Raw genomic sequence first — 26,906 nt, 5'->3', positions numbered from 1 at the left:
TTCCACCTCCCTTCCCTTCCCATCACTCTGCATAAGCAAATCACAGTTCCCTTTGGCTAAGGATACAGTTCCCAAAACATTTTACCAATTTTGGACCCCTGTAACTCTGGTTTGCAGAGATGTAGGGACCCCATCTTTGGAATCCAAGTCTAACAATATGTCTTCTACCTGCATGAGACATTTCGTGAAATTCAGACGTTGCTAATGGCCATGGCTGTGATTTATGTACGTCAGCATCACTACCATTGAAATAGCCCAAATAAACAGGTTTTTGTGACCCTAGGCTATGACCTCTTTGGCCTAGGGGCCCGAAACTCACCAGTCATGTCCCCCCTAAGGTTCCCTACAATGCTAGAAAATTTGCCACTGCTAAGCAATTGCCCTTTGAAAAGATGTGAGATTTTGGAAAGTGAAATAGGGAGGCAATGAAAGCCTATGGGGGATTTTGCCAATTTTGGACCCCTGTAACTCTGGTTTGCAGAGATGTAGGGACCCCATCTTTGGAATCCAAGTCTAACAATATGTCTTCTACCTGCATGAGACATTTCGTGAAATTCTGACGTTGCTAACGGCCATGGCTGCGATTTATGTACGTCAGCATCACTACCATTGAAATAGCCCAAATAAACAGGTTTTTGTGACCCTAGGCTATGACCTCTTTGGCCTAGGGGCCCGAAACTCACCAGTCATGTTCCCCCTAAAGGTCCCTACAATGCTAGAAAATTTGCCACTGCTGAGCAATTGCCCTTTGAAAAGATGTGAGATTTTGGAAAGTGAAATAGGGAGGCAATGAAAGCCTATGGGGGATTTTGCCAATTTCGGACCCCTGTAACGCTGGTTTGCAGAGATGTAGGGACCCCATCTTTGGAATCCAAGTCTAACAATATGTCTTCTACCTGCATGAGACATTTCGTGAAATTCAGACGTTGCTAACGGCCATGGCTGTGATTTATGTACGTCAGCATCACTACCATTGAAATAGCCCAAATAAACAGGTTTTTGTGACCCTAGGCTATGACCTCTTTGGCCTAGGGGCCCGAAACTCACCAGTCATGTTCCCCCTAAGGGTCCCTACAATGCTAGAAAATTTGCCACTGCTGAGCAATTGCCCTTTGAAAAGATGTGAGATTTTGGAAAGTGAAATAGGGAGGCAATGAAAGCCTATGGGGGATTTTACCAATTTTGGACCCCTGTAACTCTGGTTTGCAGAGATGTAGGGACCCCATCTTTGGAATCCAAGTCTAACAATATGTCTTCTACCTGCATGAGACATTTCGTGAAATTCAGACGTTGCTAACGGCCATGGCTGCAATTTATGTACGTCAGCATCACTACCATTGAAATAGCCCACATAAACAGGTTTTTGTGACCCTAGGCTATGACCTCTTTGGCCTAGGGACCCGAAACTCACCAGTCATGTTCCCCCTAAGGGTCCCTACAATGCTAGAAAATTTGCCACTGCTGAGCCATTGCCCTTTGAAAAGATTTGAGATTTTGGAAAGTGAAATAGGGGCCTAATGAAAGCCTATGGGGGATTTTACCATTTTTGCAATATGCCTTCTACCTGCATGAGTCCTTTGGACTCTTGGCTCACACCATCATCTCCAGATGCTGACTGCTCAGGGTCAGGATCCAGGGAGGTTTGTATAACGCCTCCCAAACCATCATGTATCTGCACAGCCCCTGACAACGGCAACACCCCCACAGGTAAAGTTTTAACGTATTTGCCACCATCTTTGACTGTTAGGGAAGCTTTATCATCTTTACATACATTATCCACCTCTGTCTTGGAAGATTCCCTCCCGACAATCACCTCCAAGATCGTATCTTCATCAACTTCAGGTTTAACATGCACAGCTATAATTTGCTCAGTAGGTTGATGCATGGCAGGTAAGAGAGACGCCTGACCAGAAGGCTCCTCAGGCGTACTGCCTTTCTCCATAACCACGCAATCTCCCTCACCTCCGTTCAGATATTCATCATCACTGTTTGCTAACATGGCTTGGAACCTCTGACGACACACCAGGGCCTCACTCATAGGTCCCCCGTAAGCTTTCAGGCCCTCAAGCACAGCCTGCTGCTCACGGATCCTCTGTCTCAGGCTTACCAGTTCAGGGTCCATATTCAGAAAGCTCGATTGCCATTTCACTCCGTAGCGAAAGATTGCATTCTTTAGCTGGAACTTCAAAGTTTTTATCAAGAAACAGCATTCATCAACTGCGTGCACCCAAGCTACAGTGTCCTTCACAGTCAATGTTCCTCCCCTTCCCAAGCCAGTGGGATCAGGGTGCTTTGGAGCCGCCTGCTCCATCCTGAGACAGCCGGCCTGCAAGGTAGGCTCCTGCCGACGAAAGGCCTAAGCAGGGCCTTAAAGTTCGGACTATCTCCGCTCCTCCTGCACTGATGGTCGGACAGGCACACCACGGATAGGTCCTTTGAGCAGAGCTCCAACAGTCAATGCTCTCCCCTCAGTGATCCAGTTCAGACTGACAACCGCCTCACCAAACTTGGGTCACTTGGTCATGGGGTGAAGCTGAAACATTCTGTCACATTTTGGGGACCCAAAAAAGTGGGCGGAGCCACACACAACCAATCAGATTTACCCTATTGACTTCAATGGGAAAATGTAAACCGCTGCAATTCTCACAGTATTAAAGCCAGAGTTCCCAGACTTGGCACAGTGGGTCACTGGGTGACTGGGTTTAAAATTTATAAAAAGTGGGCGGAGTCTACCACAGCCAATCAAATTTCAGCCATTAGTTTAAAAGGGAAAAATAAAAAAAATTGCTGCTGCTCTTAGACGGTTAGTGGCAGGGTCCTGACACTTGGCACAGTTGGTCACTGGGGGACTGGGATTCAAATTCATAAAAGTGGGCGGAGCCAAAACCGACCAATCAGATTTCTTTGATTGATTTAAATGGGAAAAATTAACAAGGCTGCCATTCTCACAATATTGATGTCAGGGCCCTCGAATATCGCAAATGTGGTCGCTGGGGGTTTCCACTCCAAGTTTAGAAAAAGTGGGCGGAGCCACCCGCAACCAATCAAATTTCATTCATTGATTTTTAATAGAAAACAATAAAACTGCTGTCATTTTTACACATTTTATTATAGCTATGTAACTATTATAGTACTAGTGTTGTTGTTGTCCAAGTGAGTAGGGGTCTCTCTCGGCTCTTCCTATGGTGGTTCCACACGGAATGGGGGCCGCACCCCTCCGGACTCCACAGCCTTCCAGTCTATGGAAATGAAGAACGGCTCTTCCCTCAGGTTTTTCATCTGATCTTTACGCGCTTCCTGGTTTTTACACAGTAGCTTCTCCAGGAAGTCTTTCAGTGTGGGGTCCATCTCCGGTGGGTAGTCTGGATAATTGTAATAAATGGAGTTTTTGATGACAGCCTCATCCTTCTCCCACTTGTCCATGAATGGGTGTTTGAGGCATGCCATTAAAAAAAGCATGATTCCCGTAGAGAAGAAGTCTACTGAGTGTTCGTAGTCCATCTCTAGGAACACCTCCGGGGCCATATAGTGCAAGCTCCCGTTACATCCTTCAACCATGTCATCCCCAAAGACATCTTGCACTGCCAGGCCGAAGTCAGCAATCTTTATGTTCCCGACTCCGTCCAGGAGGATGTTTTCCGGCTTGATGTCTCTGTGGATGACACCCTTGGAGTGGATGTACTCCAGGCCGATAACCATCTGCGCAGCAAACAGTCTCAGGGTCGTAATGTCAAATGGCTTGTCAGCATCATCTAGAAGTGTCATCAGATCTCCCCCGCTCAGGTACTCCATGGCAAAGCAGAGGTAATTCTTTGACTGGAATGTACCGTAGAGCTGAGTGATAAAGGGACCCTTCCCAAGGGTCTTCAATACCTGACACTCCATGAATATTTCCTCAGGGTCATTATACTTTATAAATGGCCTTTTCTTGACCATTTTAATGGCCAGCTGTTGGTCTCTGGCTCGGTGGGAAGCAAGGTAAACCTTGCCAAATGACCCCTCTCCAAGAAGTTTATGGAAGTTGAAGCTGCCCAAAGTCAGTGGCTTCCTGATGGTCTGGATTCCACTCGGGCCAGCTTCTTCCTCCTTCGCCACACGAGGTGAAACATCAGAAAGCTGATATCCCGGCGCTGGTTTCCCAGCTACTTCCTCCTCCACATGACCGGAATCATCAGCTCCTAAGTCCACATCGACAAAAGCTGAAGCATCCGACAACTGATATCCCGGCGCTGGTTCCCCAGCTGCTTCCTCCACCACATGACCGGAATCATCAGCTTCTTCCACTTCGCCAACATCCAAGGGGGAGACATCCGATAACTGATATCCCAGCGCTGGTTCCCCAGCTACTTCCTCCACCACATGACCGGAATCATCAGCCTCTTCCTTCTCCTCCACATCCACACGAGGTGAAACATCAGAAAGCTGATATCCTGGCGCTGGTTCCCCAGCTACTTCCTCCACCACATGACCAGAATCATCAGCTCCTAAGTCCACATCCACAAAAGGTGAAACATCCGACAACTGATATCCCGGCGCTGGTTCCCCAGCTACTTCCTCCACCACATGACCGAAATCATCAGCTTCTTCTGCTTCGTCAACATCCAAGAGGGAGATATCCGACAACTGATATCCCGACGCTGGTTCCCCAGCTACTTCCTCCACCACATGACCGGAATCATCAGCTTCTTCCTTCTCCTTCACATCCACACGAGGTGAAACATCAGAAAGCTGATATCCTGGCGCTGGTTCCCCAGCTACTTCCTCCACCACATGACCAGAATCATCAGCTCCTAAGTCCACATCAACAAAAGCTGAAGCATCCGACAACTGATATCCCGGCGCTGGTTCCCCAGCTACTTCCTCCACCTCATGACCGGAATCATCAGCCTCTTCCTTCTCCTTCACATCCACATGAGGTGAAACATCAGAAAGCTGATATCCCGGCGCTGGTTCCCCAGCTACTTCCTCCACCACATGACCGGAATCATCAGCTCCTAAGTCCACATCAACAAAAGCTGAAGCATCCGACAACTGATATCCCGGCGCTGGTTCCCCAGCTACTTCCTCCACCACATAACCGGAATCATCAGCTTCTTCCGCTTCGTCAACATCCAAGAGGGAGACATCCGATAACTGATATCCCGGCGCTGGTTCCCCAGCTACTTCCTCCACCACATGACCGGAATCATCAGCCTCTTCCTTCTCCTCCACATCCACACGAGGTGAAACATCAGAAAGCTGATATCCTGGCGCTGGTTCCCCAGCTACTTCCTCCACCACATGACCAGAATCATCAGCTCCTAAGTCCACATCCACAAAAGGTGAAACATCCGACAACTGATATCCCGGCGCTGGTTCCCCAGCTACTTCCTCCACCACATGACCGAAATCATCAGCTTCTTCTGCTTCGTCAACATCCAAGAGGGAGATATCCGACAACTGATATCCCGACGCTGGTTCCCCAGCTACTTCCTCCACCACATGACCGGAATCATCAGCTTCTTCCTTCTCCTTCACATCCACACGAGGTGAAACATCAGAAAGCTGATATCCTGGCGCTGGTTCCCCAGCTACTTCCTCCACCACATGACCAGAATCATCAGCTCCTAAGTCCACATCCACAAAAGGTGAAACATCCGACAACTGATATCCCGGCGCTGGTTCCCCAGCTACTTCCTCCACCACATGACCGAAATCATCAGCTTCTTCTGCTTCGTCAACATCCAAGAGGGAGATATCCGACAACTGATATCCCGACGCTGGTTCCCCAGCTACTTCCTCCACCACATGACCGGAATCATCAGCTTCTTCCTTCTCCTTCACATCCACACGAGGTGAAACATCAGAAAGCTGATATCCTGGCGCTGGTTCCCCAGCTACTTCCTCCACCACATGACCAGAATCATCAGCTCCTAAGTCCACATCAACAAAAGCTGAAGCATCCGACAACTGATATCCCGGCGCTGGTTCCCCAGCTACTTCCTCCACCTCATGACCGGAATCATCAGCCTCTTCCTTCTCCTTCACATCCACATGAGGTGAAACATCAGAAAGCTGATATCCCGGCGCTGGTTCCCCAGCTACTTCCTCCACCACATGACCGGAATCATCAGCTCCTAAGTCCACATCAACAAAAGCTGAAGCATCCGACAACTGATATCCCGGCGCTGGTTCCCCAGCTACTTCCTCCACCACATAACCGGAATCATCAGCTTCTTCCGCTTCGTCAACATCCAAGAGGGAGACATCCGATAACTGATATCCCGGCGCTGGTTCCCCAGCTACTTCCTCCACCACATGACCGGAATCATCAGCCTCTTCCTTCTCCTCCACATCCACACGAGGTGAAACATCAGAAAGCTGATATCCTGGCGCTGGTTCCCCAGCTACTTCCTCCACCACATGACCAGAATCATCAGCTCCTAAGTCCACATCCACAAAAGGTGAAACATCCGACAACTGATATCCCGGCGCTGGTTCCCCAGCTACTTCCTCCACCACATGACCGAAATCATCAGCTTCTTCTGCTTCGTCAACATCCAAGAGGGAGATATCCGACAACTGATATCCCGACGCTGGTTCCCCAGCTACTTCCTCCACCACATGACCGGAATCATCAGCTTCTTCCTTCTCCTTCACATCCACACGAGGTGAAACATCAGAAAGCTGATATCCTGGCGCTGGTTCCCCAGCTACTTCCTCCACCACATGACCAGAATCATCAGCTCCTAAGTCCACATCAACAAAAGCTGAAGCATCCGACAACTGATATCCCGGCGCTGGTTCCCCAGCTACTTCCTCCACCTCATGACCGGAATCATCAGCCTCTTCCTTCTCCTTCACATCCACATGAGGTGAAACATCAGAAAGCTGATATCCCGGCGCTGGTTCCCCAGCTACTTCCTCCACCACATGACCGGAATCATCAGCTCCTAAGTCCACATCAACAAAAGCTGAAGCATCCGACAACTGATATCCCGGCGCTGGTTCCCCAGCTACTTCCTCCACCACATAACCGGAATCATCAGCTTCTTCCGCTTCGTCAACATCCAAGAGGGAGACATCCGATAACTGATATCCCGGCGCTGGTTCCCCAGCTACTTCCTCCACCACATGACCGGAATCATCAGCCTCTTCCTTCTCCTCCACATCCACACGAGGTGAAACATCAGAAAGCTGATATCCTGGCGCTGGTTCCCCAGCTACTTCCTCCACCACATGACCAGAATCATCAACTCCTAAGTCCACATCAACAAAAGCTGAAGCATCCGACAACTGATATCCCGGCGCTGGTTCCCCAGCAACTTCCTCCACCACATGACCGGAATCATCAGCTTCTTCTGCTTCGTCAACATCCAAGGGGGAGATATCCGATAACTGATATCCCGGCGTTGGTTTCCCAGCTACTTCCTCCACCACATGACCGGAATCATCAGCCTCTTCCTTCTCCTTCACATCCACACGAGGTGAAACATCAGAAAGCTGATATCCCGGCGCTGGTTCCCCAGCTACTTCCTCCACCACATGACCAGAATCATCAGCTCCTAAGTCCACATCCACAAAAGGTGAAACATCCGACAACTGATATCCCGGCGCTGGTTCCCCAGCTACTTCCTCCTCCACATGACCGGAATCATCAGCTTCTTCTGCTTCGTCAACATCCAAGGGGGAGATATCCGATAACTGATATCCCGGCGCTGGTTTCCCAGCTACTTCCTCCACCACATGACCGGAATCATCAGCCTCTTCCTTCTCCTTCACATCCACACGAGGTGAAACATCAGAAAGCTGATACCCTGGCGCTGGTTCCCCAGCTACTTCCTCCACCACATGACCAGAATCATCAGCTCCTAAGTCCACATCCACAAAAGGTGAAACATCCGACAACTGATATCCCGGCGCTGGTTCCCCAGCTACTACCTCCTCCACATGACCGGAATCATCAGCTTCTTCTGCTTCGTCAACATCCAAGGGGGAGACATCCGATAACTGATATCCCGGCGCTGGTTCCCCAGCTACTTCCTCCACCACATGACCGGAATCATCAGCTTCTTTCTTCTCCTCCACATCCACATAAGGCAAAACATCAGAAAGCTGATATCCTGGCGCTGGTTCCCCAGCTACTTCCTCCACCACATGACCAGAATCATCAGCCTCTTCTGCTTCCTCCACATAAGGTGAAATAACCGATATCTGATATCCCGGTGCTGGGTACCCAGCTACTCCCTCCACCACATGACCGGAATCATCCGATACCACATATTCCAGTGCTAATGCAGAACGCCCGGTAGATGGGGCAGGTCTACAGCAGTAGAACAGTCTGCCCAAGAAAGCCCTGATAGAACGCACAGCTGCCTGGGCTCTTCCCCTAGCTGGTGGTTGTGGCTCTGGGTCAGCATTGGCAGCTGGCTGTACAGAGGGCTGCTGAACCTCAAGCCTGAGGTTCATTTTGCGGTGCCTTTTACAGCAGCGCAACATAGTTCACCAATGAGAATCTCCCTAATGAGTAAATTGCTCGAGAGCAAAATCAATCGTCTTCATTTGTGCAAGTGGAGACAAAAGTGAGCCTCTCAATGCTCAACCTCTGCTTATATACACACACGGCTATTATGACATCACTTCCCTGACATCACCAGAGGTAAACATGGGGCTATTATGACATCACAAGAGGGGCTCGGTGGAAGCAGATAGGACTTTCCGGCACTTTCCATCAGATTTTATGTTATACGTCAACACTCAAAATACATAAAAGTGGGCAGAGCCAGAACCGACCAATCAGATTTCTTTGCTTGATTTAAATGGGAACAATTAAAAAGGCTGCCATTCTCACAATATTGATGTCAGGGACCTCGAATATCGCAAATGTGGTCCCTGGGGGTTTCCACTTCAAGTTCTGAAAAAGTGGGCGTAGCCACCAGCAACCAATCAAATTTCATTCATTGATTTTCAATGGAAAAATATAAAACTGCTGCCATTTTTACACGTTAAATGCCAGCATTCACAAACTTTGGAGTGTTAGTCACTGGGTGACTGTGGTTCACAAGTAGGAAAAAAGGGGGGGGGGGGGCAACAACAGCCAATCAGATTTCAGCCATTGACCTTAATGAAAAATGATAAACCACTGCTAAAATCACAGTTTAAATGCTAGGTGTCCCAAACTTGGCTCAGTTATTCACTGGGTGACTGCGGTCAAAAACAGGAAAAGTGGGTGGAGCCACTAACATCCAATCAAATTTCACCTATGCACTTCAATGTAAAACTTTCAAATACTGCCACTCTCACAGTTTTAAAGCCAGAGGTCCAAAACTTGGCACAGACCATGACATGGTGGTTAATTTTAAAATTTAGAAAAATGGGCGGAGCTTAAAACAGCCAATCAAATGTTACCTATTGCTATTCAATGTCAATATATAAGTTGCTGTCATTCTTTTACTGTTACTGGCAGGGACTTCAAACTTGGCACAGTCAGTCACAGGGGGACTGGGATTAAAATTTGAAAAGTGGGTGGGGCCAAAAATAGCCAATCAGATTTTCCCTATTGACTTCAATGGGAAAATGTAAACAGCTGTAATTCTCACTGTATTAAAGCCAGAGTTCCCAGACTTGGCACACTGGGTCACTGGGGTTAAAATTTGACAAGGTGGGCGGAGCCACATACAGCCAATCAGACACATAGCCAACATCCTGTGGTTTCTTCAGAAACGACACCATCTAGTTCTTCTTCTTATTATAGGCGCCCCCCCCCCCCCCCCCCCATTTTCTATACGCTACTCCTCCTACAGTTTTAGGGGTAGAAGCGCCAAACAAGCGAAGTACGTTGCTTGTGCTTTATTAAGCGATAGCACCCTCCGGGCCCCTGCGGCGGACCCCGGAAGACCCCTTTTTTCGTATTGACTTTGACAGGGAAAAATGTAAAATCACTGCCACTCGTACAATTTTGAAGCTACACTCCCCAAACTCGGACCACATATGGTTGGTGTCACCCCAAATAAAAAGATGTATTTTGGGGGCTCACCCCAAATTAGGCGGAGCTACCAGCGGCCAATGAAAATTTAGCAAATTTCTATACGCTACTCCTCCCAGAGTTTAAGGAGTAGAATTCTGAAACTTTGCACACTTGTTCGGCTCATACCCGAATATGTTGCTTGTGCTTTTTTAAGCAATTTCACCCTCCGGGCCCCTGTGGCGGACCCCCAAAGACCCCATTTTTCCCATAGACTTTCATTGGAAATTTTGAAACTTTTGCCACTCGTACAGCTTTGAAGTTACACTCACCAAACTTGGGTCACTTGGTCAGGGAGTGAAGCTGAAACATTCTGTCACATTTTGGGGACCCAAAAAAGTGGGTGGAGCCACAAACAACCAATCAGATTTTCCCTATTGACTGCAATGAGAAAATGTAAACAGCTGTAATTCTCAAAGTATTAAAGCCAGAGTTCCCAGACTTGGCATAGTGGGTCACTGGGTGACTGGGTTTAAAATGTATTAAAAGTGGATGGAGTCTACCACAGCCAATCAAATTTCAGCCATTAGTTTAAATGGGAAAAATAAAAATTGCTGCTGCTCTTAGACGGTTAATGGTAGGGTCCTGACACTTGGCACAGTTGGTCACTGGGGGACTGGGATTAAAATTCATAAAAGTGGGCAGAGCCAAAACCGACCAATCAGATTTCGTTAATTGATTTAAATGGGAAAAATTAAAAAGGCTGCCATTCTCACAATATTGATGTCAGGGACTTCGAATATCGCAAATGTGGTCCCTGGGGATTTACACTTCAAATTTTGAAAAAGTGGGTGGAGCCACCAGCAACCAATCAAATGTCATTCATTGATTTTCAATAGAAAACAATAAAACTGCTGCCATTTTTACACGTTAAATGCCAGCATTCATAAACTTTGGAGTGTTAGTGACTGAGTGACTGTGATTCGCAATTAGTAAAAAAAAGGGGGCGGGGTAACAACAGCCAATCAGATTTCAGCCATTGACCTTAATGAAAAATGATAAACTGCTGCTATTATCACAGTTTAAATGCCAGGTGTCCCAAACTTGGCTCAGTTACTCACTGGGTGATTGCGGTCAAAAAATAAAAAAAGTGGGCGGAGCCACTAGCATCCAATCAAATTTAACCAATGCACTTCAATGTAAAGCTTTCAAATACTGCCACTCTCACAGTTTTAAAGCCAGAGGTCCAAAACTTGGCACAGACCATGACATGGTGGTTAATGTTAAAATTTAGAAAAATGGGCGGAGCTTAAAACAGCCAATCAAATGTTACCTATTGCTAATCAATGTCAATATATAAGTTGCTGTCATTCTTTTACTGTTAATGGCAGGGACTTCAAACTTGGCACAGTCGGTCACAGGGGGACTGGGATTAAAATTTTGAAAGTGGGCGGGGCCAAAAACAGCCAATCAGATTTTCCCTATTGACTTCAATGGTAAAATGTAAACAGCTGTAATTCTCACATTATTAAAGCCAGAGTTCCCAGACTTGGCACACTGGGTCACTGGGTGACTGGGGTTAAAATTTGGCAAGGTGGGCGGAGCCACATGCAGCCAATCAGACACATAGCCAACATCCTGTGGTTTCTTCAGAAACGACACCATCTAGTTATTATTATTAGCGCCCCCCATTTTCTGTACGCTACGCCTCCTACAGTTTTAGGGGTTCAAGCGCCACACTTTCCACACTTATTCGTCTTATAGTGAAGTACGCTGCTTGTGCTTTATTAAGCGATCCCACCCTCCGCGCCCCTGCGGCAGACCCCAGAAGCCCCCATTTTTCGTATTGACTTTGACAGGGAAAAATTTAAAATCGCTGTTACTCGTACAATTTTGAAGCTACACTCCCCAAACTCGGACCACATATTGTTGGTGTCACCCCAAATTAAAATAAGTATTTTGGGGGGCACCCAAAGTGGGCGGAGCTACCACCAGCCAATGAACATTTAGCAATTTTCTATACGCTACTCCTCCCAGAGTTTCAGGAGTACAATTATGAAACTTTGCACACTTGTTTGGCTCATACCCGAATAGATTGCTTGTGCTTTTTTAAGCAATCCCACCCTCCGTGCCCCTGTGGTGGACCCCCGAAGACCTTATTTTTCCCATAGACTTTCGTTGGAAAACTTGAAACTTTCGCCACTCGTACAGCTTTGAAGTTACTCTCACCAAACTTGGGTCACTTAGTCATGGGGTGATGCTAAAACATTCTGTCACATTTTGTGGACCCCAAAAAGTGGGTGGAGCCACAAACAACCAATCAGATTTTCCCTATTGACTTCAATGAGAATATGTAAACAGCTGTAATTCTCACAGTATAAAAGCCAGAGTTCCCAAACTTGGCCCACTGGGTCGCTGGGTGACTGGGTTTAAAATTTAGAAAAAGTAGGCAGAGTCTACCACAGACAAATTTCAGCCATTCATTTAAATGGGAAATTGTAAAACTGCTGCCGCTTTTAGACAGTTATAGCAGGGTCCTCAAACTTGGTACAGTTGGTCACCAGGGGACTGGGATTAAAATTCAGAAAAGTGGGTGGGGCCAAAACCAACCAGATTTCTTTCATTGATTTGTATGGGAAAAATAAAAAGGCTGCCATTCTCACATTATTGATGTCATGGACCTCGAATATCGCAAATGTGGTGCTGGGGGACATCAAGAATGAGAAGCTTAAGTTCAGTTACAATATACCTTTTAGTTTCAGAATAGAAGTCACCCAGCACTTCATCTACATCTGCAAGTGCACCAAGAGCTAACGCAACCTCCTCCATACTTTCTGTGGTCCCAACCACTCCTTCTCCTGAAGCACCCACAGATGTATCAACAGCAGCCTGCCCATCTGCCCCTTTCTCCTCCGGTTTATTCTCTTTACTTTTTATGTCATTTTCTACACAACTTTCTTTTTTTTCCACATCCACATTTTCATTTAAAGAAACATTTTCAATCACTTCATCTTCAATTAACAAATTCACACTACCATTCTCATTTTGCATTATCTCAATATTGCCAAACACGGTATCACATTTGACTCTAGTAAGCTTTACTTCCACCTCCCTTCCCTTCCCATCACTCTGCATAAGCAAATCACAGTTCCCTTTGGCTAAGGATACAGTTCCCAAAACATTTTACCAATTTTGGACCCCTGTAACTCTGGTTTGCAGAGATGTAGGGACCCCATCTTTGGAATCCAAGTCTAACAATATGTCTTCTACCTGCATGAGACATTTCGTGAAATTCAGATGTTGCTAACGGCCATGGCTGTGATTTATGTACGTCAGCATCACTACCATTGAAATAGCCCAAATAAACAGGTTTTTGTGACCCTAGGCTATGACCTCTTTGGCCTAGGGGCCCGAAACTCACCAGTCATGTTCCCCCTAAGGGTCCCTACAATGCTAGAAAATTTGCCACTGCTGAGCAATTGCCCTTTGAAAAGATGTGAGATTTTGGAAAGTGAAATAGGGAGGCAATAAAAGCCTATGGGGGATTTTACCAATTTTGGACCCCTGTAACTCTGGTTTGCAGAGATGTAGGGACCCCATCTTTGGAATCCAAGTCTAACAATATGTCTTCTACCTGCATGAGACATTTCGTGAAATTCAGACGTTGCTAACGACCATGGCTGTGATTTATGTACGTCAGCATCACTACCATAGAAATAGCCCAAATAAACAGGTTTTTGTGACCCTAGGCTATGACCTCTTTGGCCTAGGGGCCCGAAACTCACCAGTCATGTTCCCCCTAAGGGTCCCTACAATGCTAGAAAATTTGCCACTGCTGAGCAATTGCCCTTTGAAAAGATGTGAGATTTTGGAAAGTGAAATAGGGAGGCAATGAAAGCCTATGGGGGATTTTGCCAATTTCGGACCCCTGTAACGCTGGTTTGCAGAGATGTAGGGACCCCATCTTTGGAATCCAAGTCTAACAATATGTCTTCTACCTGCATGAGACATTTCGTGAAATTCAGACGTTGCTAACGGCCATGGCTGCGATTTATGTACGTCAGCATCACTACCATTGAAATAGCCCAAATAAACAGGTTTTTGTGACCCTAGGCTATTACCTCTTTGGCCTAGGGGCCCGAAACTCACCAGTCATGTTCCCCCTAAGGGTCCCTACAATGCTAGAAAATTTGCCACTGCTGAGCAATTGCCCTTTGAAAAGATGTGAGATTTTGGAAAGTGAAATAGGGAGGCAATGAAAGCCTATGGGGGATTTTACCAATTTTGGACCCCTGTAACTCTGGTTTGCAGAAATGTAGGGACCCCATCTTTGGAATCCAAGTCTAACAATATGTCTTCTACCTGCATGAGACATTTCGTGAAATTCAGACGTTGCTAACGGCCATGGCTGCGATTTATGTACATCAGCATCACTACCATTGAAATAGCCCAAATAAACAGGTTTTTGTGACCCTAGGCTATGACCTCTTTGGCCTAGGGACCCGAAACTCACCAGTTATGATCCCCCTAACAGTTCCTACAATGCTAGAAAATTTGCCACTGCTGAGCCATTGCCCTTTGAAAAGATTTGAGATTTTGGAAAGTGAAATAGGGGCCTAATGAAAGCCTATGGGGGATTTTACCATTTTTGCAATATGCCTTCTACCTGCATGAGTCCTTTGGACTCTTGGCTCACACCATCATCTCCAGATGCTGACTGCTCAGGGTCAGGATCCAGGGAGGTTTGTATAACGCCTCCCAAACCATCATGTATCTGCACAGCCCCTGACAACGGCAACACCCCCACAGGTAAAGTTTTAACGTATTTGCCACCATCTTTGACTGTTAGGGAAGCTTTATCATCTTTACATACATTATCCACCTCTGTCTTGGAAGATTCCCTCCCGACAATCACCTCCAAGATCGTATCTTCATCAACTTCAGGTTTAACATGCACAGCTGTAATTTGCTCAGTAGGTTGATGCATGGCAGGTAAGAGAGACGCCTGACCAGAAGGCTCCTCAGGCGTACTGCCTTTCTCCATAACCACGCAATCTCCCTCACCTCCGTTCAGATATTCATCATCACTGTTTGCTAACATGGCTTGGAACCTCTGACGACACACCAGGGCCTCACTCATAGGTCCCCCGTAAGCTTTCAGGCCCTCAAGCACAGCCTGCTGCTCACGGATCCTCTGTCTCAGGCTTACCAGTTCAGGGTCCATATTCAGAAAGCTCGATTGCCATTTCACTCCGTAGCGAAAGATTGCATTCTTTAGCTGGAACTTCAAAGTTTTTATCAAGAAACAGCATTCATCAACTGCGTGCACCCAAGCTACAGTGTCCTTCACAGTCAATGTTCCTCCCCTTCCCAAGCCAGTGGGATCAGGGTGCTTTGGAGCCGCCTGCTCCATCCTGAGACAGCCGGCCTGCAAGGTAGGCTCCTGCCGACGAAAGGCCTAAGCAGGGCCTTAAAGTTCGGACTATCTCCGCTCCTCCTGCACTGATGGTCGGACAGGCACACCACGGATAGGTCCTTTGAGCAGAGCTCCAACAGTCAATGCTCTCCCCTCAGTGATCCAGTTCAGACTGACAACCGCCTCACCAAACTTGGGTCACTTGGTTATGGGGTGAAGCTGAAACATTCTGTCACATTTTGGGGACCCAAAAAAGTGGGCGGAGCCACACACAACCAATCAGATTTACCCTATTGACTTCAATGGGAAAATGTAAACCGCTGCAATTCTCACAGTATTAAAGCCAGAGTTCCCAGACTTGGCACAGTGGGTCACTGGGTGACTGGGTTTAAAATTTATAAAAAGTGGGCGGAGTCTACCACAGCCAATCAAATTTCAGCCATTAGTTTAAAAGGGAAAAATAAAAAAATTGCTGCTGCTCTTAGACGGTTAGTGGCAGGGTCCTGACACTTGGCACAGTTGGTCACTGGGGGACTGGGATTAAAATTCATAAAAGTGGGCGGAGCCAAAACCGACCAATCAGATTTCTTTGATTGATTTAAATGGGAAAAATTAACAAGGCTGCCATTCTCACAATATTGATGTCAGGGCCCTCGAATATCGCAAATGTGGTCGCTGGGGGTTTCCACTCCAAGTTTAGAAAAAGTGGGCGGAGCCACCCGCAACCAATCAAATTTCATTCATTGATTTTTAATAGAAAACAATAAAACTGCTGTCATTTTTACACATTTTATTATAGCTATGTAACTATTATAGTACTAGTGTTGTTGTTGTCCAAGTGAGTAGGGGTCTCTCTCGGCTCTTCCTATGGTGGTTCCACACGGAATGGGGGCCGCACCCCTCCGGACTCCACAGCCTTCCAGTCTATGGAAATGAAGAACGGCTCTTCCCTCAGGTTTTTCATCTGATCTTTACGCGCTTCCTGGTTTTTACACAGTAGCTTCTCCAGGAAGTCTTTCAGTGTGGGGTCCATCTCCGGCGGGTAGTCTGGATAATTGTAATAAATGGAGTTTTTGATGACAGCCTCATCCTTCTCCCACTTGTCCATGAATGGGTGTTTGAGGCATGCCATCAAAAAAAGCATGATTCCCGTAGAGAAGAAGTCTACTGAGTGTTCGTAGTCCATCTCTAGGAACACCTCCGGGGCCATATAGTGCAAGCTCCCGTTACATCCTTCAACCATGTCATCCCCAAAGACATCTTGCACTGCCAGGCCGAAGTCAGCAATCTTTATGTTCCCGACTCCGTCCAGGAGGATGTTTTCCGGCTTGATGTCTCTGTGGATGACACCCTTGGAGTGGATGTACTCCAGGCCGATAACCATCTGCGCAGCAAACAGTCTCAGGGTCGTAATGTCAAATGGCTTGTCAGCATCATCTAGAAGTGTCATCAGATCTCCCCCGCTCAGGTACTCCATGGCAAAGCAGAGGTAATTCTTTGACTGGAATGTACCGTAGAGCTGAGTGATAAAGGGACCCTTCCCAAGGGTCTTCAATACCTGACACTCCATGAATATTTCCTCAGGGTCATTATACTTTATAAATGGCCTTTTCTTGACCATTTTAATGGCCAGCTGTTGGTCTCTGGCTCGGTGGGAAGCAAGGTAAACCTTGCCAAATGACCCCTCTCCAAGAAGTTTATGGAAGTTGAAGCTGCCCAAAGTCAGTGGCTTCCTGATGGTCTGGATTCCACTCGGGCCAGCTTCTTCCTCCTTCGCCACACGAGGTGAAACATCAGAAAGCTGATATCCCGGCGCTGGTTTCCCAGCTACTTCCTCCTCCACATGACCGGAATCATCAGCTCCTAAGTCCACATCGACAAAAGCTGAAGCATCCGACAACTGATATCCCGGCGCTGGTTCCCCAGCTGCTTCCTCCACCACATGACCGGAATCATCAGCTTCTTCCACTTCGCCAACATCCAAGGGGGAGACATCCGATAACTGATATCCCAGCGCTGGTTCCCCAGCTACTTCCTCCACCACATGACCGGAATCATCAGCCTCTTCCTTCTCCTCCACATCCACACGAGGTGAAACATCAGAAAGCTGATATCCTGGCGCTGGTTCCCCAGCTACTTCCTCCACCACATGACCAGAATCATCAGCTCCTAAGTCCACATCCACAAAAGGTGAAACATCCGACAACTGATATCCCGGCGCTGGTTCCCCAGCTACTTCCTCCACCACATGACCGAAATCATCAGCTTCTTCTGCTTCGTCAACATCCAAGAGGGAGATATCCGACAACTGATATCCCGACGCTGGTTCCCCAGCTACTTCCTCCACCACATGACCGGAATCATCAGCTTCTTCCTTCTCCTTCACATCCACACGAGGTGAAACATCAGAAAGCTGATATCCTAGCGCTGGTTCCCCAGCTACTTCCTCCACCACATGACCAGAATCATCAGCTCCTAAGTCCACATCAACAAAAGCTGAAGCATCCGACAACTGATATCCCGGCGCTGGTTCCCCAGCTACTTCCTCCACCTCATGACCGGAATCATCAGCCTCTTCCTTCTCCTTCACATCCACATGAGGTGAAACATCAGAAAGCTGATATCCCGGCGCTGGTTCCCCAGCTACTTCCTCCACCACATGACCGGAATCATCAGCTCCTAAGTCCACATCAACAAAAGCTGAAGCATCCGACAACTGATATCCCGGCGCTGGTTCCCCAGCTACTTCCTCCACCACATAACCGGAATCATCAGCTTCTTCCGCTTCGTCAACATCCAAGAGGGAGACATCCGATAACTGATATCCCGGCGCTGGTTCCCCAGCTACTTCCTCCACCACATGACCGGAATCATCAGCCTCTTCCTTCTCCTCCACATCCACACGAGGTGAAACATCAGAAAGCTGATATCCTGGCGCTGGTTCCCCAGCTACTTCCTCCACCACATGACCAGAATCATCAACTCCTAAGTCCACATCAACAAAAGCTGAAGCATCCGACAACTGATATCCCGGCGCTGGTTCCCCAGCTACTTCCTCCACCACATGACCGGAATCATCAGCTTCTTCTGCTTCGTCAACATCCAAGGGGGAGATATCCGATAACTGATATCCCGGCGTTGGTTTCCCAGCTACTTCCTCCACCACATGACCGGAATCATCAGCCTCTTCCTTCTCCTTCACATCTACACGAGGTGAAACATCAGAAAGCTGATATCCCGGCGCTGGTTCCCCAGCTACTTCCTCCACCACATGACCAGAATCATCAGCTCCTAAGTCCACATCCACAAAAGGTGAAACATCCGACAACTGATATCCCGGCGCTGGTTCCCCAGCTACTTCCTCCTCCACATGACCGGAATCATCAGCTTCTTCTGCTTCGTCAACATCCAAGGGGGAGATATCCGATAACTGATATCCCGGCGCTGGTTTCCCAGCTACTTCCTCCACCACATGACCGGAATCATCAGCCTCTTCCTTCTCCTTCACATCCACACGAGGTGAAACATCAGAAAGCTGATACCCTGGCGCTGGTTCCCCAGCTACTTCCTCCACCACATGACCAGAATCATCAGCTCCTAAGTCCACATCCACAAAAGGTGAAACATCCGACAACTGATATCCCGGCGCTGGTTCCCCAGCTACTACCTCCTCCACATGACCGGAATCATCAGCTTCTTCTGCTTCGTCAACATCCAAGGGGGAGACATCCGATAACTGATATCCCGGCGCTGGTTCCCCAGCTACTTCCTCCACCACATGACCGGAATCATCAGCTTCTTTCTTCTCCTCCACATCCACATAAGGCAAAACATCAGAAAGCTGATATCCTGGCGCTGGTTCCCCAGCTACTTCCTCCACCACATGACCAGAATCATCAGCCTCTTCTGCTTCCTCCACATAAGGTGAAATAACCGATATCTGATATCCCGGTGCTGGGTACCCAGCTACTCCCTCCACCACATGACCGGAATCATCCGATACCACATATTCCAGTGCTAATGCAGAACGCCCGGTAGATGGGGCAGGTCTACAGCAGTAGAACAGTCTGCCCATGAAAGCCCTGATAGAACGCACAGCTGCCTGGGCTCTTCCCCTAGCTGGTGGTTGTGGCTCTGGGTCAGCATTGGCAGCTGGCTGTACAGAGGGCTGCTGAACCTCAAGCCTGAGGTTCATTTTGCGGTGCCTTTTACAGCAGCGCAACATAGTTCACCAATGAGAATCTCACTAATGAGTAAATTGCTCGAGAGCAAAATCAATCGTCTTCACTTGTGCAAGTGGAGACAAAAGTGAGCCTCTCAATGCTCAACCTCTGCTTATATACACACACGGCTATTATGACATCACTTCCCTGACATCACCAGAGGTAAACATGGGGCTATTATGACATCACAAGAGGGGCTCGGTGGAAGCAGATAGGACTTTCCGGCACTTTCCATCAGATTTTATGTTATACGTCAACACTCAAAATACATAAAAGTGGGCAGAGCCAGAACCGACCAATCAGATTTCTTTGCTTGATTTAAATGGGAACAATTAAAAAGGCTGCCATTCTCACAATATTGATGTCAGGGACCTCGAATATCGCAAATGTGGTCCCTGGGGGTTTCCACTTCAAGTTCTGAAAAAGTGGGCGTAGCCACCAGCAACCAATCAAATTTCATTCATTGATTTTCAATGGAAAAATATAAAACTGCTGCCATTTTTACACGTTAAATGCCAGCATTCACAAACTTTGGAGTGTTAGTCACTGGGTGACTGTGGTTCACAAGTAGGAAAAAGGGGGCGGGGCAACAACAGCCAATCAGATTTCAGCCATTGACCTTAATGAAAAATGATAAACCACTGCTAAAATCACAGTTTAAATGCTAGGTGTCCCAAACTTGGCTCAGTTATTCACTGGGTGACTGCGGTCAAAAACAGGAAAAGTGGGTGGAGCCACTAACATCCAATCAAATTTCACCTATGCACTTCAATGTAAAACTTTCAAATACTGCCACTCTCACAGTTTTAAAGCCAGAGGTCCAAAACTTGGCACAGACCATGACATGGTGGTTAATTTTAAAATTTAGAAAAATGGGCGGAGCTTAAAACAGCCAATCAAATGTTACCTATTGCTATTCAATGTCAATATATAAGTTGCTGTCATTCTTTTACTGTTACTGGCAGGGACTTCAAACTTGGCACAGTCAGTCACAGGGGGACTGGGATTAAAATTTGAAAAGTGGGTGGGGCCAAAAATAGCCAATCAGATTTTCCCTATTGACTTCAATGGGAAAATGTAAACAGCTGTAATTCTCACTGTATTAAAGCCAGAGTTCCCAGACTTGGCACACTGGGTCACTGGGGTTAAAATTTGACAAGGTGGGCGGAGCCACATACAGCCAATCAGACACATAGCCAACATCCTGTGGTTTCTTCAGAAACGACACCATCTAGTTCTTCTTATTATTATAGGCGCCCCCCCCATTTTCTATACGCTACTCCTCCTACAGTTTTAGGGGTAGAAGCGCCAAACAAGCGAAGTACGTTGCTTGTGCTTTATTAAGCGATCGCACCCTCCGGGCCCCTGCGGCGGACCCCGGAAGACCCCTTTTTTCGTATTGACTTTGACAGGGAAAAATTTAAAATCACTGCCACTCGTACAATTTTGAAGCTACACTCCCCAAACTCGGACCACATATGGTTGGTGTCACCCCAAATAAAAAGATGTATTTTGGGGGCTCACCCCAAATTAGGTGGAGCTACCAGCGGCCAATGAAAATTTAGCAAATTTCTATACGCTACTCCTCCCAGAGTTTAAGGAGTAGAATTCTGAAACTTTGCACACTTGTTCGGCTCATACCCGAATAGGTTGCTTGTGCTTTTTTAAGCAATTTCACCCTCCGGGCCCCTGTGGCGGACCCCCAAAGACCCCATTTTTCCCATAGACTTTCATTGGAAATTTTGAAACTTTTGCCACTCCTACAGCTTTGAAGTTACACTCACCAAACTTGGGTCACTTGGTCAGGGAGTGAAGCTGAAACATTCTGTCACATTTTGGGGACCCAAAAAAGTGGGTGGAGCCACAAACAACCAATCAGATTTTCCCTATTGACTGCAATGAGAAAATGTAAACAGCTGTAATTCTCAAAGTATTAAAGCCAGAGTTCCCAGACTTGGCATAGTGGGTCACTGGGTGACTGGGTTTAAAATGTATTAAAAGTGGATGGAGTCTACCACAGCCAATCAAATTTCAGCCATTAGTTTAAATGGGAAAAATAAAAATTGCTGTTGCTCTTAGACGGTTAATGGTAGGGTCCTGACACTTGGCACAGTTGGTCACTGGGGGACTGGGATTAAAATTCATAAAAGTGGGCAGAGCCAAAACCGACCAATCAGATTTCGTTAATTGATTTAAATGGGAAAAATTAAAAAGGCTGCCATTCTCACAATATTGATGTCAGGGACTTCGAATATCGCAAATGTGGTCCCTGGGGATTTACACTTCAAATTTTGAAAAAGTGGGTGGAGCCACCAGCAACCAATCAAATGTCATTCATTGATTTTCAATAGAAAACAATAAAACTGCTGCCATTTTTACACGTTAAATGCCAGCATTCATAAACTTTGGAGTGTTAGTGACTGAGTGACTGTGATTCGCAATTAGTAAAAAAAGGGGGCGGGGTAACAACAGCCAATCAGATTTCAGCCATTGACCTTAATGAAAAATGATAAACTGCTGCTATTATCACAGTTTAAATGCCAGGTGTCCCAAACTTGGCTCAGTTACTCACTGGGTGATTGCGGTCAAAAAATAAAAAAAAGTGGGCGGAGCCACTAGCATCCAATCAAATTTAACCAATGCACTTCAATGTAAAGCTTTCAAATACTGCCACTCTCACAGTTTTAAAGCCAGAGGTCCAAAACTTGGCACAGACCATGACATGGTGGTTAATGTTAAAATTTAGAAAAAATGGGCGGAGCTTAAAACAGCCAATCAAATGTTACCTATTGCTAATCAATGTCAATATATAAGTTGCTGTCATTCTTTTACTGTTAATGGCAGGGACTTCAAACTTGGCACAGTCGGTCACAGGGGGACTGGGATTAAAATTTTGAAAGTGGGCGGGGCCAAAAACAGCCAATCAGATTTTCCCTATTGACTTCAATGGTAAAATGTAAACAGCTGTAATTCTCACATTATTAAAGCCAGAGTTCCCAGACTTGGCACACTGGGTCACTGGGTGACTGGGGTTAAAATTTGGCAAGGTGGGCGGAGCCACATGCAGCCAATCAGACACATAGCCAACATCCTGTGGTTTCTTCAGAAACGACACCATCTAGTTATTATTATTAGCGCCCCCCATTTTCTGTACGCTACGCCTCCTACAGTTTTAGGGGTTCAAGCGCCACACTTTCCACACTTATTCGTCTTATAGTGAAGTACGCTGCTTGTGCTTTATTAAGCGATCCCACCCTCCGCGCCCCTGCGGCAGACCCCAGAAGCCCCCATTTTTCGTATTGACTTTGACAGGGAAAAATTTAAAATCGCTGTCACTCGTACAATTTTGAAGCTACACTCCCCAAACTCGGACCACATATTGTTGGTGTCACCCCAAATTAAAATAAGTATTTTGGGGGGCACCCAAAGTGGGCGGAGCTACCACCAGCCAATGAACATTTAGCAATTTTCTATACGCTACTCCTCCCAGAGTTTCAGGAGTACAATTATGAAACTTTGCACACTTGTTTGGCTCATACCCGAATAGATTGCTTGTGCTTTTTTAAGCAATCCCACCCTCCGTGCCCCTGTGGTGGACCCCCGAAGACCTTATTTTTCCCATAGACTTTCGTTGGAAAACTTGAAACTTTCGCCACTCGTACAGCTTTGAAGTTACTCTCACCAAACTTCGGTCACTTAGTCATGGGGTGATGCTAAAACATTCTGTCACATTTTGGGGACCCCAAAAAGTGGGCGGAGCCACAAACAACCAATCAGATTTTCCCTATTGACTTCAATGAGAATATGTAAACAGCTGTAATTCTCACAGTATAAAAGCCAGAGTTCCCAAACTTGGCCCACTGGGTCGCTGGGTGACTGGGTTTAAAATTTAGAAAAAGTGGGCAGAGTCTACCACAGCCAAATTTCAGCCATTCATTTAAATGGGAAAATGTAAAACTGCTGCCGCTTTTAGACAGTTAATAGCAGAGTCCTCAAACTTGGTACAGTTGGTCACCAGGGGACTGGGATTAAAATTCAGAAAAGTGGGTGGGGCCAAAACCAACCAGATTTCTTTCATTGATTTGTATGGGAAAAATAAAAAGGCTGCCATTCTCACATTATTGATGTCATGGACCTCGAATATCGCAAATGTGGTGCTGGGGGACATCAAGAATGAGAAGCTTAAGTTCAGTTACAATATACCTTTTAGTTTCAGAATAGAAGTCACCCAGCACTTCATTTACATCTGCAAGTGCACCAAGAGCTAACGCAACCTCCTCCATACTTTCTGTGGTCCCAACCACTCCTTCTCCTGCAGCATCCACAGATGTATCAACAGCAGCCTGCCCATCTGCCCCTTTCTCCTCCTGTTTATTCTCTTTACTTTTTATGTCATTTTCTACACAACTTTCTTTTTTTTCCACATCCACATTTTCATTTAAAGAAACATTTTCAATCACTTCATCTTCAATTAACAAATTCACACTACCATTCTCATTTTGCATTATCTCAATATTGCCAAACACGGTATCACATTTGACTCTAGTAAGCTTTACTTCCACCTCCCTTCCCTTCCCATCACTCTGCATAAGCAAATCACAGTTCCCTTTGGCTAAGGATACAGTTCCCAAAACATTTTACCAATTTTGGACCCCTGTAACTCTGGTTTGCAGAGATGTAGGGACCCCATCTTTGGAATCCAAGTCTAACAATATGTCTTCTACCTGCATGAGACATTTCGTGAAATTCAGACGTTGCTAATGGCCATGGCTGTGATTTATGTACGTCAGCATCACTACCATTGAAATAGCCCAAATAAACAGGTTTTTGTGACCCTAGGCTATGACCTCTTTGGCCTAGGGGCCCGAAACTCACCAGTCATGTCCCCCCTAAGGGTCCCTACAATGCTAGAAAATTTGCCACTGCTGAGCAATTGCCCTTTGAAAAGATGTGAGATTTTGGAAAGTGAAATAGGGAGGCAATGAAAGCCTATGGGGGATTTTGCCAATTTTGGACCCCTGTAACTCTGGTTTGCAGAGATGTAGGGACCCCATCTTTGGAATCCAAGTCTAACAATATGTCTTCTACCTGCATGAGACATTTCGTGAAATTCAGACGTTGCTAACGGCCATGGCTGCGATTTATGTACGTCAGCATCACTACCATTGAAATAGCCCAAATAAACAGGTTTTTGTGACCCTAGGCTATGACCTCTTTGGCCTAGGGGCCCGAAACTCACCAGTCATGTTCCCCCTAAGGGTCCCTACAATGCTAGAAAATTTGCCACTGCTGAGCAATTGCCCTTTGAAAAGATGTGAGATTTTGGAAAGTGAAATAGGGAGGCAATGAAAGCCTATGGGGGATTTTACCAATTTTGGACCCCTGTAACTCTGGTTTGCAGAGATGTAGGGACCCCATCTTTGGAATCCAAGTCTACCAATATGTCTTCTACCTGCATGAGACATTTCGTGAAATTCAGACGTTGCTAACGGCCATGGCTGCGATTTATGTACGTCAGCATCACTACCATTGAAATAGCCCAAATAAACAGGTTTTTGTGACCCTAGGCTATGACCTCTTTGGCCTAGGGGCCCGAAACTCACCAGTCATGTTCCCCCTAAGGGTCCCTACAATGCTAGAAAATTTGCCACTGCTGAGCAATTGCCCTTTGAAAAGATGTGAGATTTTGGAAAGTGAAATAGGGAGGCAATGAAAGCCTATGGGGGATTTTACCAATTTTGGACCCCTGTAACTCTGGTTTGCAGAAATGTAGGGACCCCATCTTTGGAATCCAAGTCTAACAATATGTCTTCTACCTGCATGAGACATTTCGTGAAATTCAGACGTTGCTAACGGCCATGGCTGCGATTTATGTACATCAGCATCACTACCATTGAAATAGCCCAAATAAACAGGTTTTTGTGACCCTAGGCCAGGGGTCGGCAACCCACGGCTCCGGAGCCGCATGCGGCTCTTTTTCATCTTCGCCGCGGCTCCTAGGCGGCTCCGGTGTCAGTGGCTGCGGCGCGCGTGACGTGTGCTGTTGTCGCTGGCCGGCAGCCTATCAGAGAGGCCGCCGGACCAGTGCAGTGCAGGGCTTCGGGCGGCCATTTTCCCGTAGCCCTGCAGGCAGGACGTGACGTAGGAAGAGGATCGTGGGAGTTGCGCGCCACAAGGTCGGGACCGGAGGTCGGGACAGGAGGAGATCGTGACAGGAGGTCTTCTGACTAGGTGAGTAAATGGGTTTTTTTTTCAGATCTGCTGAAGGATTGTGCACATGGGGGTCAGATCTGCTGAAGGATTGTGCATATGGGGGTCATATCTGCTAACAATTTGTGCATATGGGGGTCATATCTGCTAACGATTTGTGCATATGGGGGTCATATCTGCTAACGATTTGTGCATATGGGGGTCATATCTGCTAACGATTTGTGCATATGGGGGTCATATCTGCTAACCATTTGTGCATATGGGGGTCATATCTGCTAAGGATTTGTGCATATGGGAGTCATATCTGCTAACGATTTGTGCATATGGGGGGTCATATCTGCTAACGATTTGTGCATATGGGGGTCATATCTGCTGAAGGATTATGCATATGGGGGTCATATCTGCTGAAGGATTGTGCATATGGGGGTCATATCTGTTAACGATTTGTGCATATGGGGGTCATATCTGCTAACGATTTGTGAATATGGGGGTCATATCTGCTAACGATTTGTGCATATGGGGGTCATATCTGCTAACGATTTGTGCATATAGGAGTCATATCTGCTAACGATTTGTGCATATGGGGGTCATATCTGCTAATGATTTGTGCATATGGGGGTCATATCTGCTAACGATTTGTGCATATGGGGGTCATATCTGCTAACGATTTGTGCATATGGGAGTCATATCTGCTAATGATTTGTGCATATGGGGGTCATATCTGCTAACGATTTGTACATATGGGAGTCATATCTGCTAACGATTTGTGCATATGGGGGTCATATCTGCTGAAGGATTGTGCATATGAGGGTCATATCTGCTAACGATTTGTGCATATGGGGGTCATATCTGCTAACGATTTGTGTATATGGGGGTCATATCTGCTAACGATTTGTGAATATGGGGGTCATATCTGCTAACTTTTTGTGCATATGGGGGTCATATCTGCTAACGATTTGTGCATATGGGCGTCACATCTGCTAACGATTTGTGCATATGGTTTTGCGGCTCCCAGTTTTTTTCTCTTTTCGGAAACGGGTCCAAGTGGCTCTTTATGTCTTAAAGGTTGCAGACCCCTGCCCTAGGCTATGACCTCTTTGGCCTAGGGACCCGA

The sequence above is a fragment of the Hyperolius riggenbachi genome, chromosome 8 (genome assembly GCF_040937935.1).
Source record: "Hyperolius riggenbachi isolate aHypRig1 chromosome 8, aHypRig1.pri, whole genome shotgun sequence".
Taxonomy (NCBI): domain Eukaryota; kingdom Metazoa; phylum Chordata; class Amphibia; order Anura; family Hyperoliidae; genus Hyperolius; species Hyperolius riggenbachi.
The sequence above is the reverse complement of the archived record's forward strand: the minus strand, read 5'-3'. Positions refer to the sequence as shown.